The 12,162-nt window shown below is 50.8% G+C and overlaps 1 protein-coding gene across 1 annotated transcript in view; it reads left to right on the top strand.

Annotated features, from left to right (window-relative positions):
- COG7 (component of oligomeric golgi complex 7) overlaps positions 1-12,162 on the top strand; it is a 338,508-nt gene that overhangs the window by 76,779 nt on the left and 249,567 nt on the right. The window lies entirely within an intron of this gene.

The following is a 12,162-nucleotide window of genomic DNA, read 5'->3' as shown; positions in this document are numbered from 1 at the left end:
GCCACAGAGACCTCTGCCACACAGTCTCGTGACGACAGCTCGAATATCTTGGGCTCGTCGCGTCTAGGATATGTCGCTCACCGGGGGTCTATAGAGGTTTACCTCCCAGGTCACTGGATATGCCGGTTATTGCGTGTCTATATGGAGACTGATCGATATGGAGACTGATCACTCAGATCACTAGTTATGCCGGTCACTGCGCGTCTATGGAGACTGATATCTCAGGTCACTTAGATGTGATGGTTACCTCGTGTTTATTGTGACTGATCTCACAGCTGGCTAGATATACTGGTCACCTCGTGTCTACGGAGGCTGATTTCTCAGCTCACTTAGATATGCCGGTCACTGTGTGTCTATGGAGACTGATCGCTCATCTGACTAGTTATGCCGGCCACTGGGTGTCTATGGAGACTGATCTCTCCACTCACTAGATATGCCGGTCACTGTGTGTCAATGAAGACTGATCTCTCAGGTCACTTAGATATGCTAGTCACTGCACGTTGATAGTGACTGTCCTCACAGCTCGCTAGATAGATATATCGGTCACCTCGTGTCTATGGGACTGGTTTCTCAGCTCACTTAGATATGCCAGTCCCTGGGTGTCTATGGAGACTGATCTCTCATCTGACTAGAAATGTCGGTCACTGCGTGTCTGTGTGAAATGAACTCGCCGGTCACTGCGTGTCTTTGGAGAATACACTTTCAGCTCACTAGTTTTGTCCCTCACTGCGTGTCTATAGAGACTGATCTCTCTGTTCACTGCGTGTCTATGCAGATTGAACTCCCAGCTCGCTAGGTATGCTGGTCACCTCGTGTCTGTAGTGACAGGTCTCTCAGGTCACTTAGAGATGCTAGTCACTGCATGTATATAGTGACTGTTCTCACAGCTCGCTAGATAGATATACCGTTCACCTCGTTTCTATGAAGTCTGATTTCTCAGCTCACTTAAATAGGTCAATCTCAATAGATATTCCGGTCCCTGCGCGTCGATGGAGACTGAACTCTCACCCACTATTTATGCCAGTCACTGCGTGTCTACAGAGACTGATCGCTCACCTCACTAGATATACAGGTCACTGCTTGTCTGTGAAGACTGAACTCTCACCCCACTAGTTATGCTAGTGTGTCTATGGAAACTAATCTCTCTGTTCACTAGATGTGTGGGTCACTGCATGTCTACAGAGACTGAACTCCCAGCTCACAAAATGTATTTCTCACTTCAGGGGCACAGTAAATGAACTTCTATAGCGACACAGCATGGGGGTGGGTCCCTTCAAAATGACGCCAAGCACTGAATAGGCATAGACTCTTCATTCCCCCTTAGCCAATACAGGTGACATCGGAAGGTGTCTGAAGACTGAGATGGCACAGTGTCATAATAACTCGCAACGCACTGCAAGCCTATGGCCAATAACTGCAAGGTTACAGCAATCTAAATTACCCCTGAGAGGCCCTGCATGCAGGAGGCTTGGGCCACGGTTTCAATCGGCATTATGAAGTGGAGATGAAAGTAGAAAAGGTGCGAGAATTGGGAAGAGAAAGGAAAGAAGAAAGACATGAAAAACGAGGGAGAGAAGACAAGTTAAATGACTGAAAAGAGAAGAGATTGGAGGCTGAAGAGACTGAAAACAAGCGGCCGTGAAAGTGATCGCGATCAAACATCAAAGCGGCCGTGAAAGTGAAAGTAATACGGTTAAGCGCGGCGCGCGCGCCTGCGCACTTTTTGGAGCCCTCTCAATAAGTCTCGCCAGACCAGCACATGCGCTGGGTCAGGCGAGACCTAACAAAAGGGGGAAGTGGAGAGGTAGAGCAAGGAATAAGAGGTGGATACGTCCTCCTCAAATAGTTATGAAATAAACACAAGGATCCACCCATGGTAAGATCAAAAAGAAAGTATCCTTCTAGAGTCCTAATTGTGTGTCACTCCTACTCTCTGGGAGAGCACACAGCTTTGTTAAAATAATCTCCACCCACCAGAAGGACCCTTGGTGGCATGCTTCAACATCGGGTTCTTCCCGCCCCGCTGCAGGACAGGGCGTGCTGCAACCAACAGAGACGCGAGAGCACTGAATAGTAAATACTATGTGTAATGCAGGAGTGAGAGTGGCAGGGTTGGATGTGCAAATAGTGAAGTGAAAATAAAAAATACTCTGCTATGTGGAAGAATTTTTTTTAATGTTCCTTATAGCTGGTATCGTTAAAAGATGGGAAACTGAGGTACTCTGCTACAATGGGCTGTCACCTCCTCAGTCGACATGTTTCGAAGCCATTCCCCTGGCTTCTCATCAGGACCTACGAAGATCCCTAAACCACTCTTAATGTTAATGATTGTTATTAAATCTAATAGAAAAATATGTGCATATCGAATTTAACATGCACTTGATACTGTACCCTAATAGGTATGATTCTTGACTCAAGCCACAAGGGTAGTAGTGTTCCCTAATAGGGAAAAATCTGCACCTCAATATAAAAAATGTAAATAGAGAAAAAGTTAATGGCATGAAACAGTAGATAACTCTTTTCTTATGTACAAAGGGGTGCTTATCTAGCTTAAAGCACACACTACCCAAGAGTGCTAGATATACACGTTAAGGAACTTGCATATATAAATATCAGATAAACAAAAGCTAATGCAGCACACCCTAAAAAGTAGAAGTACTTATTGGTACAAAGACTTTCTCAAGGCTAATAGAGAGTTATATAAGTTCCAGTAAGTGAATGAAACTGGAGCATCAATTAAAGTTATCTTGCAAATCCATATCCTATAAGACCGGTAAATTGTGGACAACAAAAACTAATCACCAAGATAACATCACAATCATGAAGTATCAAGTCGTTACAAGCAGTGTATAAAGTGAAAACGAAGTACTAGCGCCTGATAACGCTCACCAGTAAGCCTTGAGAAAGTCTTTGTACCAATACACAATAAAAAGAATATTGGGCTGTGTTCAGGAAGAAACAATAATAAAAAGCACATCACCTATCAAAAATAACGTGGATTGCTCTACTTTTTAGGGTGTGCTGCATTAGCTTTTGTTTATCCGGTATGATTCTTGTACCTGGTATCATTGATACCCGTCTAGTGCCCCATGAGTCTGTTCACGGGAGGGTAGGAGCATCTGTAGTCGCACATTCATCAAGGTCGCTCACTCGCCAAGGTATTACCTCGCCGTGGCTCCCCCCGGGTAGGAGCAGACATCTTTTCCTCATCTACAAGAGCACGGGCAGAGTTGAAGTTCTCCCTGTCCGTGCGGGCAGGTAACAGCAGTGTCCTGGGACATGGGGTCCCCAGGACACTGGTGTCATCAGACTCATGGATAGGGGTCACTGGATGGCTAATGGAGGAGGGCCCCATACCCCTACCCCAAAATAAACTTCAGCACCAGTGTATGCAGTACCTGGGGCCTTCAGAAGACTCAGGAATGGCATGCTGCACAACCCTTTCCCCTAAAAAAAAAGAAAAGTAAACTGCCCCAGGGATGGGGTTGCCGGGGTCTCCAGAAGTTCGGAGACGGGGTCCACCAAGCGCTCCCCTCCTAATAAAAAATTAAAAAAAGATTGGTCCTGAAGAATAGGTCCAGGGGCCCTTTCATTGCTCACTTAGTGGGGCAGCAGACCCCCTCCCCAAAAAATAAACTTTTGCCCCCAAGGATGGGATTCTGGAGGCCTTGAAAATGCTATGAGGGGGCAAGGGCACTAATGCCGCCTCTTAATTTAAAAAAACAACAAAAAAACAGTTAATGTGAAGTGAGCGGAGAAGTCACTCATTTCACATTCACTGCTCCAGTTGGAGAGTGCCCCATAATGCCATGCAAGGGCTTTTTCTAAAAACATTATGCTGGTGGTTCCACTAGAAGGGACAGGGGCACCAACATCTTTTTTTATGTTGTGGGGTGGGGGGGGGGGCTGAAGGGAGAACAGCTGCTTGAGTGCTAGTGGCTTTGCCAATGTCTTTTAGCCATGTTGTACAGTAGTGTGGCTGCTGTTCATTATGGCTAAAAATTAGTGGTGTTGCGTACAGGGGAGTGGCATAGAGTGGATTGGCTTAGAATGGAGGAGCGTAGAGTGACGTACTGTTGAGTGGGATAGAACAGATTGGTGTAGAGTGGTGTGGAGTAGCATAGAGTGGTAAAGAGTAAAATGGTATCTGAAAGAAACACGTTAGTTAGATTCCTCACCTTAGAATATCCCCAGGCGTCAGGCTGGATCCGGAAAGATTTTTCGTCAGCAATACCCCTTGCGCGTCGCTAGGCGTCGTCTGCAGCTCCGCGTCCGTCGTCTGCGTCGTGCGCCGGAATGACGTCGTCGGAGTACTTAGACGCCGCCCTCGCATGCTGACGTCAGTTCTTCTTTTTTCCGCGCCAGACAGTGCCGATCCGGGAAGAGCTTACCCCCTTTAGTCACTTTTTGACTAAAACTTTTTGGACTCTTTTGTCTACTCGACTCGAACTGGTGCTGGTAGGATGCCTGGGTTTAAAGCCTGTGACTCCTGTCACCGGCTGATGTCGGTGACGGACCGCCACCGCCGGTGCCTTTACTGCCCGGGGGCCGACCACAATGCGGAGTCGTGCCTCGACAGCCAGGCCTTGACCTCGACAGCTAGGCCGGAGCGGTCCCGGTCCCGCAAGCTCCGACACTCGGCTCCGCGCCGTTCCCGGTCCAGAAGGAGGTCGAAGGACCGGTCACGGAGCCGCAGCCACCATCACCGCTCGTTGGGTTCCACGTCTTCGGGTAAGTCGAAGCATGGTAAGAAGTCCAAGAGACGACACCGCTCTTCGGACTCCCCTCGCCGGTCGCGCTACTCGGTCGAGGGTCCGGGTGGTACCACCCCTGTGGCTCCGCTGGAGCCGCGTCTGTCCCCATACCCACCGGTCCCTGGGACTGACGCGACTCCGGCGGAGATCAGTGCCTTCCTCTCGGCCATGAGGGGCCTGGCTCCGCCGTCGACACCTGCCGGCGCGCCTTCGGGCCCCACGGGCACGACTGGGTGACCTAGCGAGCCGGCGGCTCTGGCCCCGGCGCCGTCGTCTACTTCGGTCCCAACGCCGCAGGTCCCCGTGGGAACCAGGCCTGGATCTCAGTCGGTGCCGGTCGACCTTACGACGCCTCCTCTGCTGGCGCCGACACCGGTTCCACCCCCGGCGCCGTCTCAGGACAACGCCGTTCCCCGGTTCAGCCCCGGTCCGGTGCCGCAGCCGACACCGATGGATGACAATTTCATCTACCGTCCGGCTCCAATTATTCCCCCTGTTTATCAGGAATCGGATGACGGGGGCGACTGGGAGGGGTCTGAGGAACCTCTGGCCATGCAGGCCAACTTATCTCAGGACTGGGCAGATGAGCTGGGGGATGCCAGGGGTCTGGACACCTCCCCGGACACTGGTTTCATCTCTCCGCCGACTGTGGCTTCGGAGGAAGGTGCTGCATTTTCCGTGGTGCTGCGCAAGGTGGCCGAAGCCCTTGGGCTGGAGCTGCCTGCTGTGGCCGTGAGGACTAACCTCCTCACTGAAGTGCTTCAACCGTCAGCAAGCTCCTCGGAGCCTCTGCTGCAGTTCAATGAGGCACTAGTGGACGTTCTGAAGGGCACCTGGTCCAAGCCCTCCACAGTACCTCCTGTGGATCGGAACATGGCCTGGCGCCACGGCCCTGCTCCGGGCGACCCCAGTTTTCTGTCCCAACACCCCACGCCCGAGAGCCTGGTTATCCAGGCCTCTACTTCCCAATCCTCCTTCCCGTCCGCTCCCCCGGATCGGGAATCCAAGTGGCTGGAACAGTTCGGTAAGAAGCTGTCCTCTTCCCTTAGTTTGGGACTGCGGTCCTTGAACACCACTTGCCTCTTGGACCGTTATTCTCACTCTCTGTGGGATATGGTGGAGGACGTGCTGCCCCAGTGTCCGGACGCGGCTCGCCCAGGCTCTTGCCGACGGGCGGGATGCAGCACGACATGCTATTCGATGTGGACTAGACACTACGGACTCGCTGGGTAGGGCGATGTTAACCGCGGTGGCGCTCCGCCGCCGCGCCTGGCTGCGGTCCACGTCCTTCTCAGGGGATGTCCAGAGCACCCTCATGGATATGCTCTTTGACGGCACTCGCCTTTTTGGCGAAAAGGCGGATAGTGCGCTGGTGCGCTTCAAGGGCTCCCGGGCTATGGCCAAGTCCTTGGGCCTCTCGGGGTCGCGACCGCAAACTTCCGCCTTTCGTCCCTTTTCGTGGCCAAGGAAGGGGCGCCCCCTCACATCCGCCTAGCCACCGGCCGCAGAACCAACCTGCACGCGGATGTGGATTCCGCCGAGGCGGTACAGGGGGTCAACGTGCCGGTCAGTCCACATCAATCCTGGCAGCATCCGCCTCAAAGCCCTCCTAGTCCGTGCTTTCAGGCCCATTCCACGCCAGTGGGAGGCAGAGTTTGCCATCACCTGCTCCACTGGCATTCCATCACGTCGGACAGGTGGGTGCTGCAAATCGTCCGAAGGGGCTACTCCCTCCCCTTCGAGACGACCCCTCCAGCCATGCGACCGCAGTGCCACCGCGTGTCGGGGGATCACTTGAATCTTCTACGGGAGGAAGTTGCAGCCCTCTTGGCCAAGGGGGCCGTCTAGTGCTTTCCTGGTCCAGAAGTAGGTTGTGGTTGCTATTCCCACTACTTTCTGGTTCCCAAGAAGGGCAAAGGGGGCCTACGCCCTATCTTGGACCTCAGGAGCGTCAACGCCTTCCTCCGGAAGGAGAGGTTCAAGATGCTTACCCTAGCTCAGGTTCTGGCTGCCCTGGATCCAGGAGACTGGATGGTAGCGTTGGACTTGCAGGACGCTTATTTTCACATTCCCGTCCTGCCGGCCCACCGGCGTTACCTGCGGTTCACGTGGGTCAGGAGCATTTTCAGTTCACGGTGCTCCCCTTCGGCCTCACCAGTGCCCCTCGGGTGTTCACAAAAGTGATGGCGGTGGTCGCAGCTCATCTGCGCAGATCAGGGGTTCCAGTCTTCCCCTATCTCGACGACTGGCTGTTGAAGGCGGGCTCGCACCAGCAAGTCATCTCCCACCTCCAGACTACGGCCGACCTGCATTTGCTGGGGTTCTCCATCAATGTGCCGAAGTCGCATCTGCGTCCCTCCCAGAAGCTCCTTTTCATTGGGGCGGTTCTGGACTCGGCGCAGTTCCATGGTTATCCTCCGGAGCAGCGGGTCCGGGATATTCAGGCTCTGATTCCCATCTTTCAGCCTCTATCCCGGGTTTCGGTCAGGTTGGTGCTGCGGCTTCTGGGTCTGATGGCCTCCTGCATCCTGTTAGTGCATCACGCCAGGTGGCGAATGCGGGCTCTGCAGTGGGGCCTGAAGTTTCAGTGGGCCCAGCATCGGGGCAACCTGTCTGACCATGTCTTGATCTCGGAGGGCACTGCAAAACAGTTGCAGTGGTGGCTCACGAACCGCTATTGGGTCAGCGGCAGATCCCTCTCCCTACCCCACCCGGAGCAGTAGTTGTGATGGATGCGTCCCTCCTGGGATGGGGGGCCACATGGGGGAGGCGGAGATCAGAGGACTCTGGTCTCCGGCAGAGTCTCGGCTCCACATCAACCTTTTGGAGCTGAGAGCAATCCGACTTGCACTGAAGGCATTCCTTCCCGTTGTCCGGGGAAGTGTGGTGCAGGTGTTCACGGACAACACCACCGCCATGTGGTATTGCAACAAACAGGGCGGGGTGGGGTCGTGGACCCTTTGTCAGGAGGCTCTGCGCCTCTGGACATGGCTGGAACATCAGGGCATCACCCTGGTGGTTCAACATCTGGCGGGCTCTCTGAACGCCAGAGCGGACGTACTCAGCCGCCGGTGCATGATGGATCACGAATGGCGTCTCAACTAGGACATGGCGCAAGGCCTCTTTCGGCAGTGGGGAGAGCCTTGGTTAGATCTATTCGCCACCAAAGAGAACGCGCAATGTCAGCAGTTCTGCGCGTTGGAGTTTCCAAGGCGGCACTCGCTCTGGATCGCTTGTCGTCGCGAGTGGAGTTGCGGTCTATTGTACGCTTTTCCGCCAATACCACTTCTGCCCAGAGTGCTGAAGAAGATCAGGCGCGACCTGGCCCAAGTCATCTTGGTGGCTCCGGATTGGGCACGAAGGTACTGGTATCCCGAGCTACTCAGTATGTTGACCGATCCCCCGATACGACTGCCTCTTCAGGAGGACCTTCTGTCGCAGCAGCAGGGGACGGTTCTCCACCCGAACCTGTCCAGTCTCCACCTTCATGCGTGGAGATTGAGCGGCGACAGTTGATGCCATTTGACTTGCCTCCTGAAGTCTGCGATGTGATTCTTGCAGCCAGGCGTCCCTCCACTAAAACGGTATACGCCTGTAGGTGGAACAAATTTGTGGCATGGTGCACAGCAAAGGCTGTGGATCCCCTTTCCGCCTCTCTTTCTGAGGTTCTTCTCTTCCTTCTTTCTTTGGCCCAGCAGGGCTCTGCTCTGGGCACTCTTAAAGCTCATCTTTCTGCTATCTCTGCCTTCCTTTGGCTTCCTGATCAGCCTTCTCTTTTCAAATCCCCTGTTGTTTTTCGATTCCTTAAGGGCATTACTCACATGTTTCCTCCTGTCCCTTTCGTAATGCCTCAGTGGGATTTGAATCTTGTTTTGACATATCTGATGTGCACTCCCTTTGAACCACTTCATATTTGTCCTCTTCGTCTGTTGACTCTTAAGACTGCTTTCCTGGTAGCCATCACCTCTGCTAGAAGGTTGAGTGAGCTCCAGGCTCTCTCTTCTAAGCCTCCTTTCCTTTCTGTCCATCCGGACAAGGTTGTGCTCCGCACTCGCCCTTCCTTCCTAAGGTTGTGACTGCCTTTCACATCAGGCAGTCTGTTACGCTCCCCACCTTCTTTCCGCATCCCTCGAAAGAGGAAGAGAGGCTCCACCGTCTGGACCCAAAACGTGCGCTCTCCTTCTATCTGGACTGCACAAAACAGTTCCGGGTGGACGACCAACTCTTCGTTGGCTATGTGGGCGCTAAGAAGGGGTGGGCGGTGCACCAGCGGACCATCTCTCGGTGGGTTGTTTAGTGCATCAAAGCTTGTTACTCCTTTGCTAAAAAGGAACCTCCTGTTGGGCTGAGGGCCCATTCCACTCGGGCCACGGCGGCGACGACTGCTCTGGGTCGGGGAGTCCCCTTGCAGGACTTTTGTCAGGCAGCAACGTGGGCCTCGCTGCACACGTTTGCCAAGCATTACTGCCTGGACAGCCAAGTCCGGAGAGACTGCTTCTTTGGCCGTTCTGTTCTCCAGGACTTCCTGGTGTGATCTTGGTTCGCAGACCCACCACCGGGGTTGGTATTGCTGGGGTATCTATTCTAAGGTGAGGAATCTAACTAACGTGTTTCTTTCAGATGAACAAGTTACTTACCTTCGGTAACGATGTATCTGTAAGAAACATTAGTTAGTTCGATTCCTCACCGACCCACCCATCCTCCCCGTTCTGCGAACCGACATCTAGGGTTAAGGTTATTCTTTTCAGGGCCCTAGGCTTTTTTGGCACCAGTGTCGGTCTCTTGCATGGCTCTGTGTTCCTGGTGCAAAAAGCTATGTACAAAAACTGACGTCAGCACGCGAGGGCGGCGTCTAAGTACTCCGACTACGTCATTCCGGCGCACGACGCCGATGACGGACGCGGAATCGCAGACGACACCTAGGGGTATTGCTGATGAAAAATCTTTCCGGATCCAGCCTGACGCCTGGGGATATTCTAAGGTGAGGAATCTAACTAACTAATGTTTCTTACAGATACATAGTTACCGAAGGTAAGTAACTTGTTCATCTGAAAGAAACACGTTAGTTAAACGTGTTTCTTTCAGATGAACAAGTTACTTACCTTCGGTAACGATGTATCTGTAAGAAACATTAGTTAGTTCGATTCCTCACCGACCCACCCATCCTCCCCGTTCTGCGAACCGACATCTAGGGTTAAGGTTATCCTTTTCAGGGCCCTAGGCTTTTTTGGCACCAGTGTCGGTCTCTTGCATGGCTCTGTGTTCCTGGCGCAGAAAGCTATGTACAAGAACTGACGTCAGCACGCGAGGGCGGCGTCTAAGTACTCCGACTACGTCATTCCGGCGCACGACGCCGATGACGGACGCGGAATCGCAGATGACACCTAGGGGTATTGCTTATGAAAAATCTTTCCGGATCCAGCCTGACGCCTGGGGATATTCTAAGGTGAGGAATCTAACGAACTAATGTTTCTTACAGATACATAGTTACCGAAGGTAAGTAACTTGTTCATATAGTGCTCTACATCATTCTGCTCTACTGTACCCCACTCTACTCTGCTCTACATTACTCCACTCTACGCCAAACCAGATTAAATGAAGTGGTGTAGAGCAGAGTGGCATGGAGTGGTGTAGATTAGATTGGTGTAGAGTGGAGTGGCATAGAATAGCATTGTGTAGACTAGAGTGGGGAGGCGTAGAGTGGAGTGGAGTGGTGTGGAGTAGTGTAGAGTGGCGTAGAGTAGTACAGTTGTGGATGTAAGTAACTAAAGCATCGCTAGAGACTGCAGATAGGGTGAAACAACATAAATAAGATGCTGTTTGCCTGTGTTAAAAGTAGGAAACAATATTACCAGTGCTTAATTTGAGCGGGTTGTTTCCGGTGCTCGGCACCAGCGCATAAGTGTCAACACCGGTGCTTGTGACAGCCTGCCACCAGGTGGCACTGTCTGGGGAATTTCAAAAGGACCACAACAATTAATTATAAATTCAATAAAAATTAAAATGACTGTTACCTGCTGCCTAAGCCATTCTTATAGCTTTGGGGGCCTGAAATAGTCGGTATTGGTCAACTTGGAGGAGTGCGATGGTTAGTAGTTCTGTTGGTATTGTCATTGGCAGTGCTGGCAAAAGCAATGCATGAGTCAAGCTGCAGTGGTTCCTGACAAGAGCCCTGGCACTTATTATTTTTTTTTTTACAAATTAAGCTCTGGTTATTACACATCAAGAAATAATACTGAAACGCTTATAAAAGAAATAAAAAAACAGTGCGTTTCAAAAAGACGAGGAAGAACATATGTAATTGGTGCATGCTCCACGGAGGCGCTAACACAAGAAATGAAGGGAAGCCTTCAGGACCAAATCGAAAGATTGTAAATGAGTGACAGCGAAAACAACTAATGGTATGCTGTGGGCGGGTTGTAAGCCACTGCATTGTAAACAATAGGCGAGACCTAAAAAGACGCAAAGACATGTTCCTGTTTTAATGCTGTATGGAAAATATTTTGTGACAATTACTATGAAATATTGCAATGTGTGAATTTATAAAATATACATTTTATTATAGTTATTTGGTAACTGTTGACAAAGACTTGCTTTAAAAATTTGATGTGCTGACCCTTGATAAAAGCAACAGGACGCTTTTTATTATTTTTTGATGTTCTGACCCTTTGAAAAAGTCAGTAGGTGTGCCTCACTTACAATGACACCCTTTATATTGCTTCATGACACATTGCTGTGCGCGGCGGTGAAGGTTGGGCGCAGGGCTCTCAGTCTTGTCAATGGACATCCTACTCTCTGTTAAAAAGCAGAGACATTAACTAAAAAAAAAGAAATGGTTGAAATTACACTATATTTAAGTGAAAATGTCAGTTAAAGCATATTGTTTGAAACTAATAAAACCACTGAAATTTACCAGTTCTAGTTATCTCACGAAACTATAGCGTCTGCCCTAGCCATGCCCTTGTTAGTTACCTCACATATGACATCATTCATGGCATCTTCTATGACATCATTGATAACCATTGTGCATGGCAGGGGAGCTGGTGATAGTTACTTTGGGGCACAAGTTGAAGTTACTTGAGATAACTAGAACACGGGAGAGGAGCTGGCCTTACGACTAGAGTGGTCGACCTTGAATCTGGGGAACCAGGTTTGAGTCTTGGCAATGACGCTGAACATCCTGTGATTCTGGGCAAATCATGTAATCTCCCCGTGCCTAACAAAAATGAATGTGTCCTCATGTAACGTAACTGGTGCTATGTAAAGTGCTCTGATACCGGGTCAAGTTTGCACTATATAAAACTCCTTAAAAATATATATATATAAATAACTGGTGAATTTCATTCACAACACACATTCATCAAACAAATAAACAAATGATAAAATATTCTCTTTCATTCCCAAAGAA

This window comes from Triturus cristatus, chromosome 10 (genome assembly GCF_964204655.1).
Source record: "Triturus cristatus chromosome 10, aTriCri1.1, whole genome shotgun sequence".
NCBI classification, from domain to species: Eukaryota; Metazoa; Chordata; class Amphibia; order Caudata; family Salamandridae; genus Triturus; species Triturus cristatus.
This window is presented reverse-complemented; position numbering and strand designations above follow the sequence as displayed.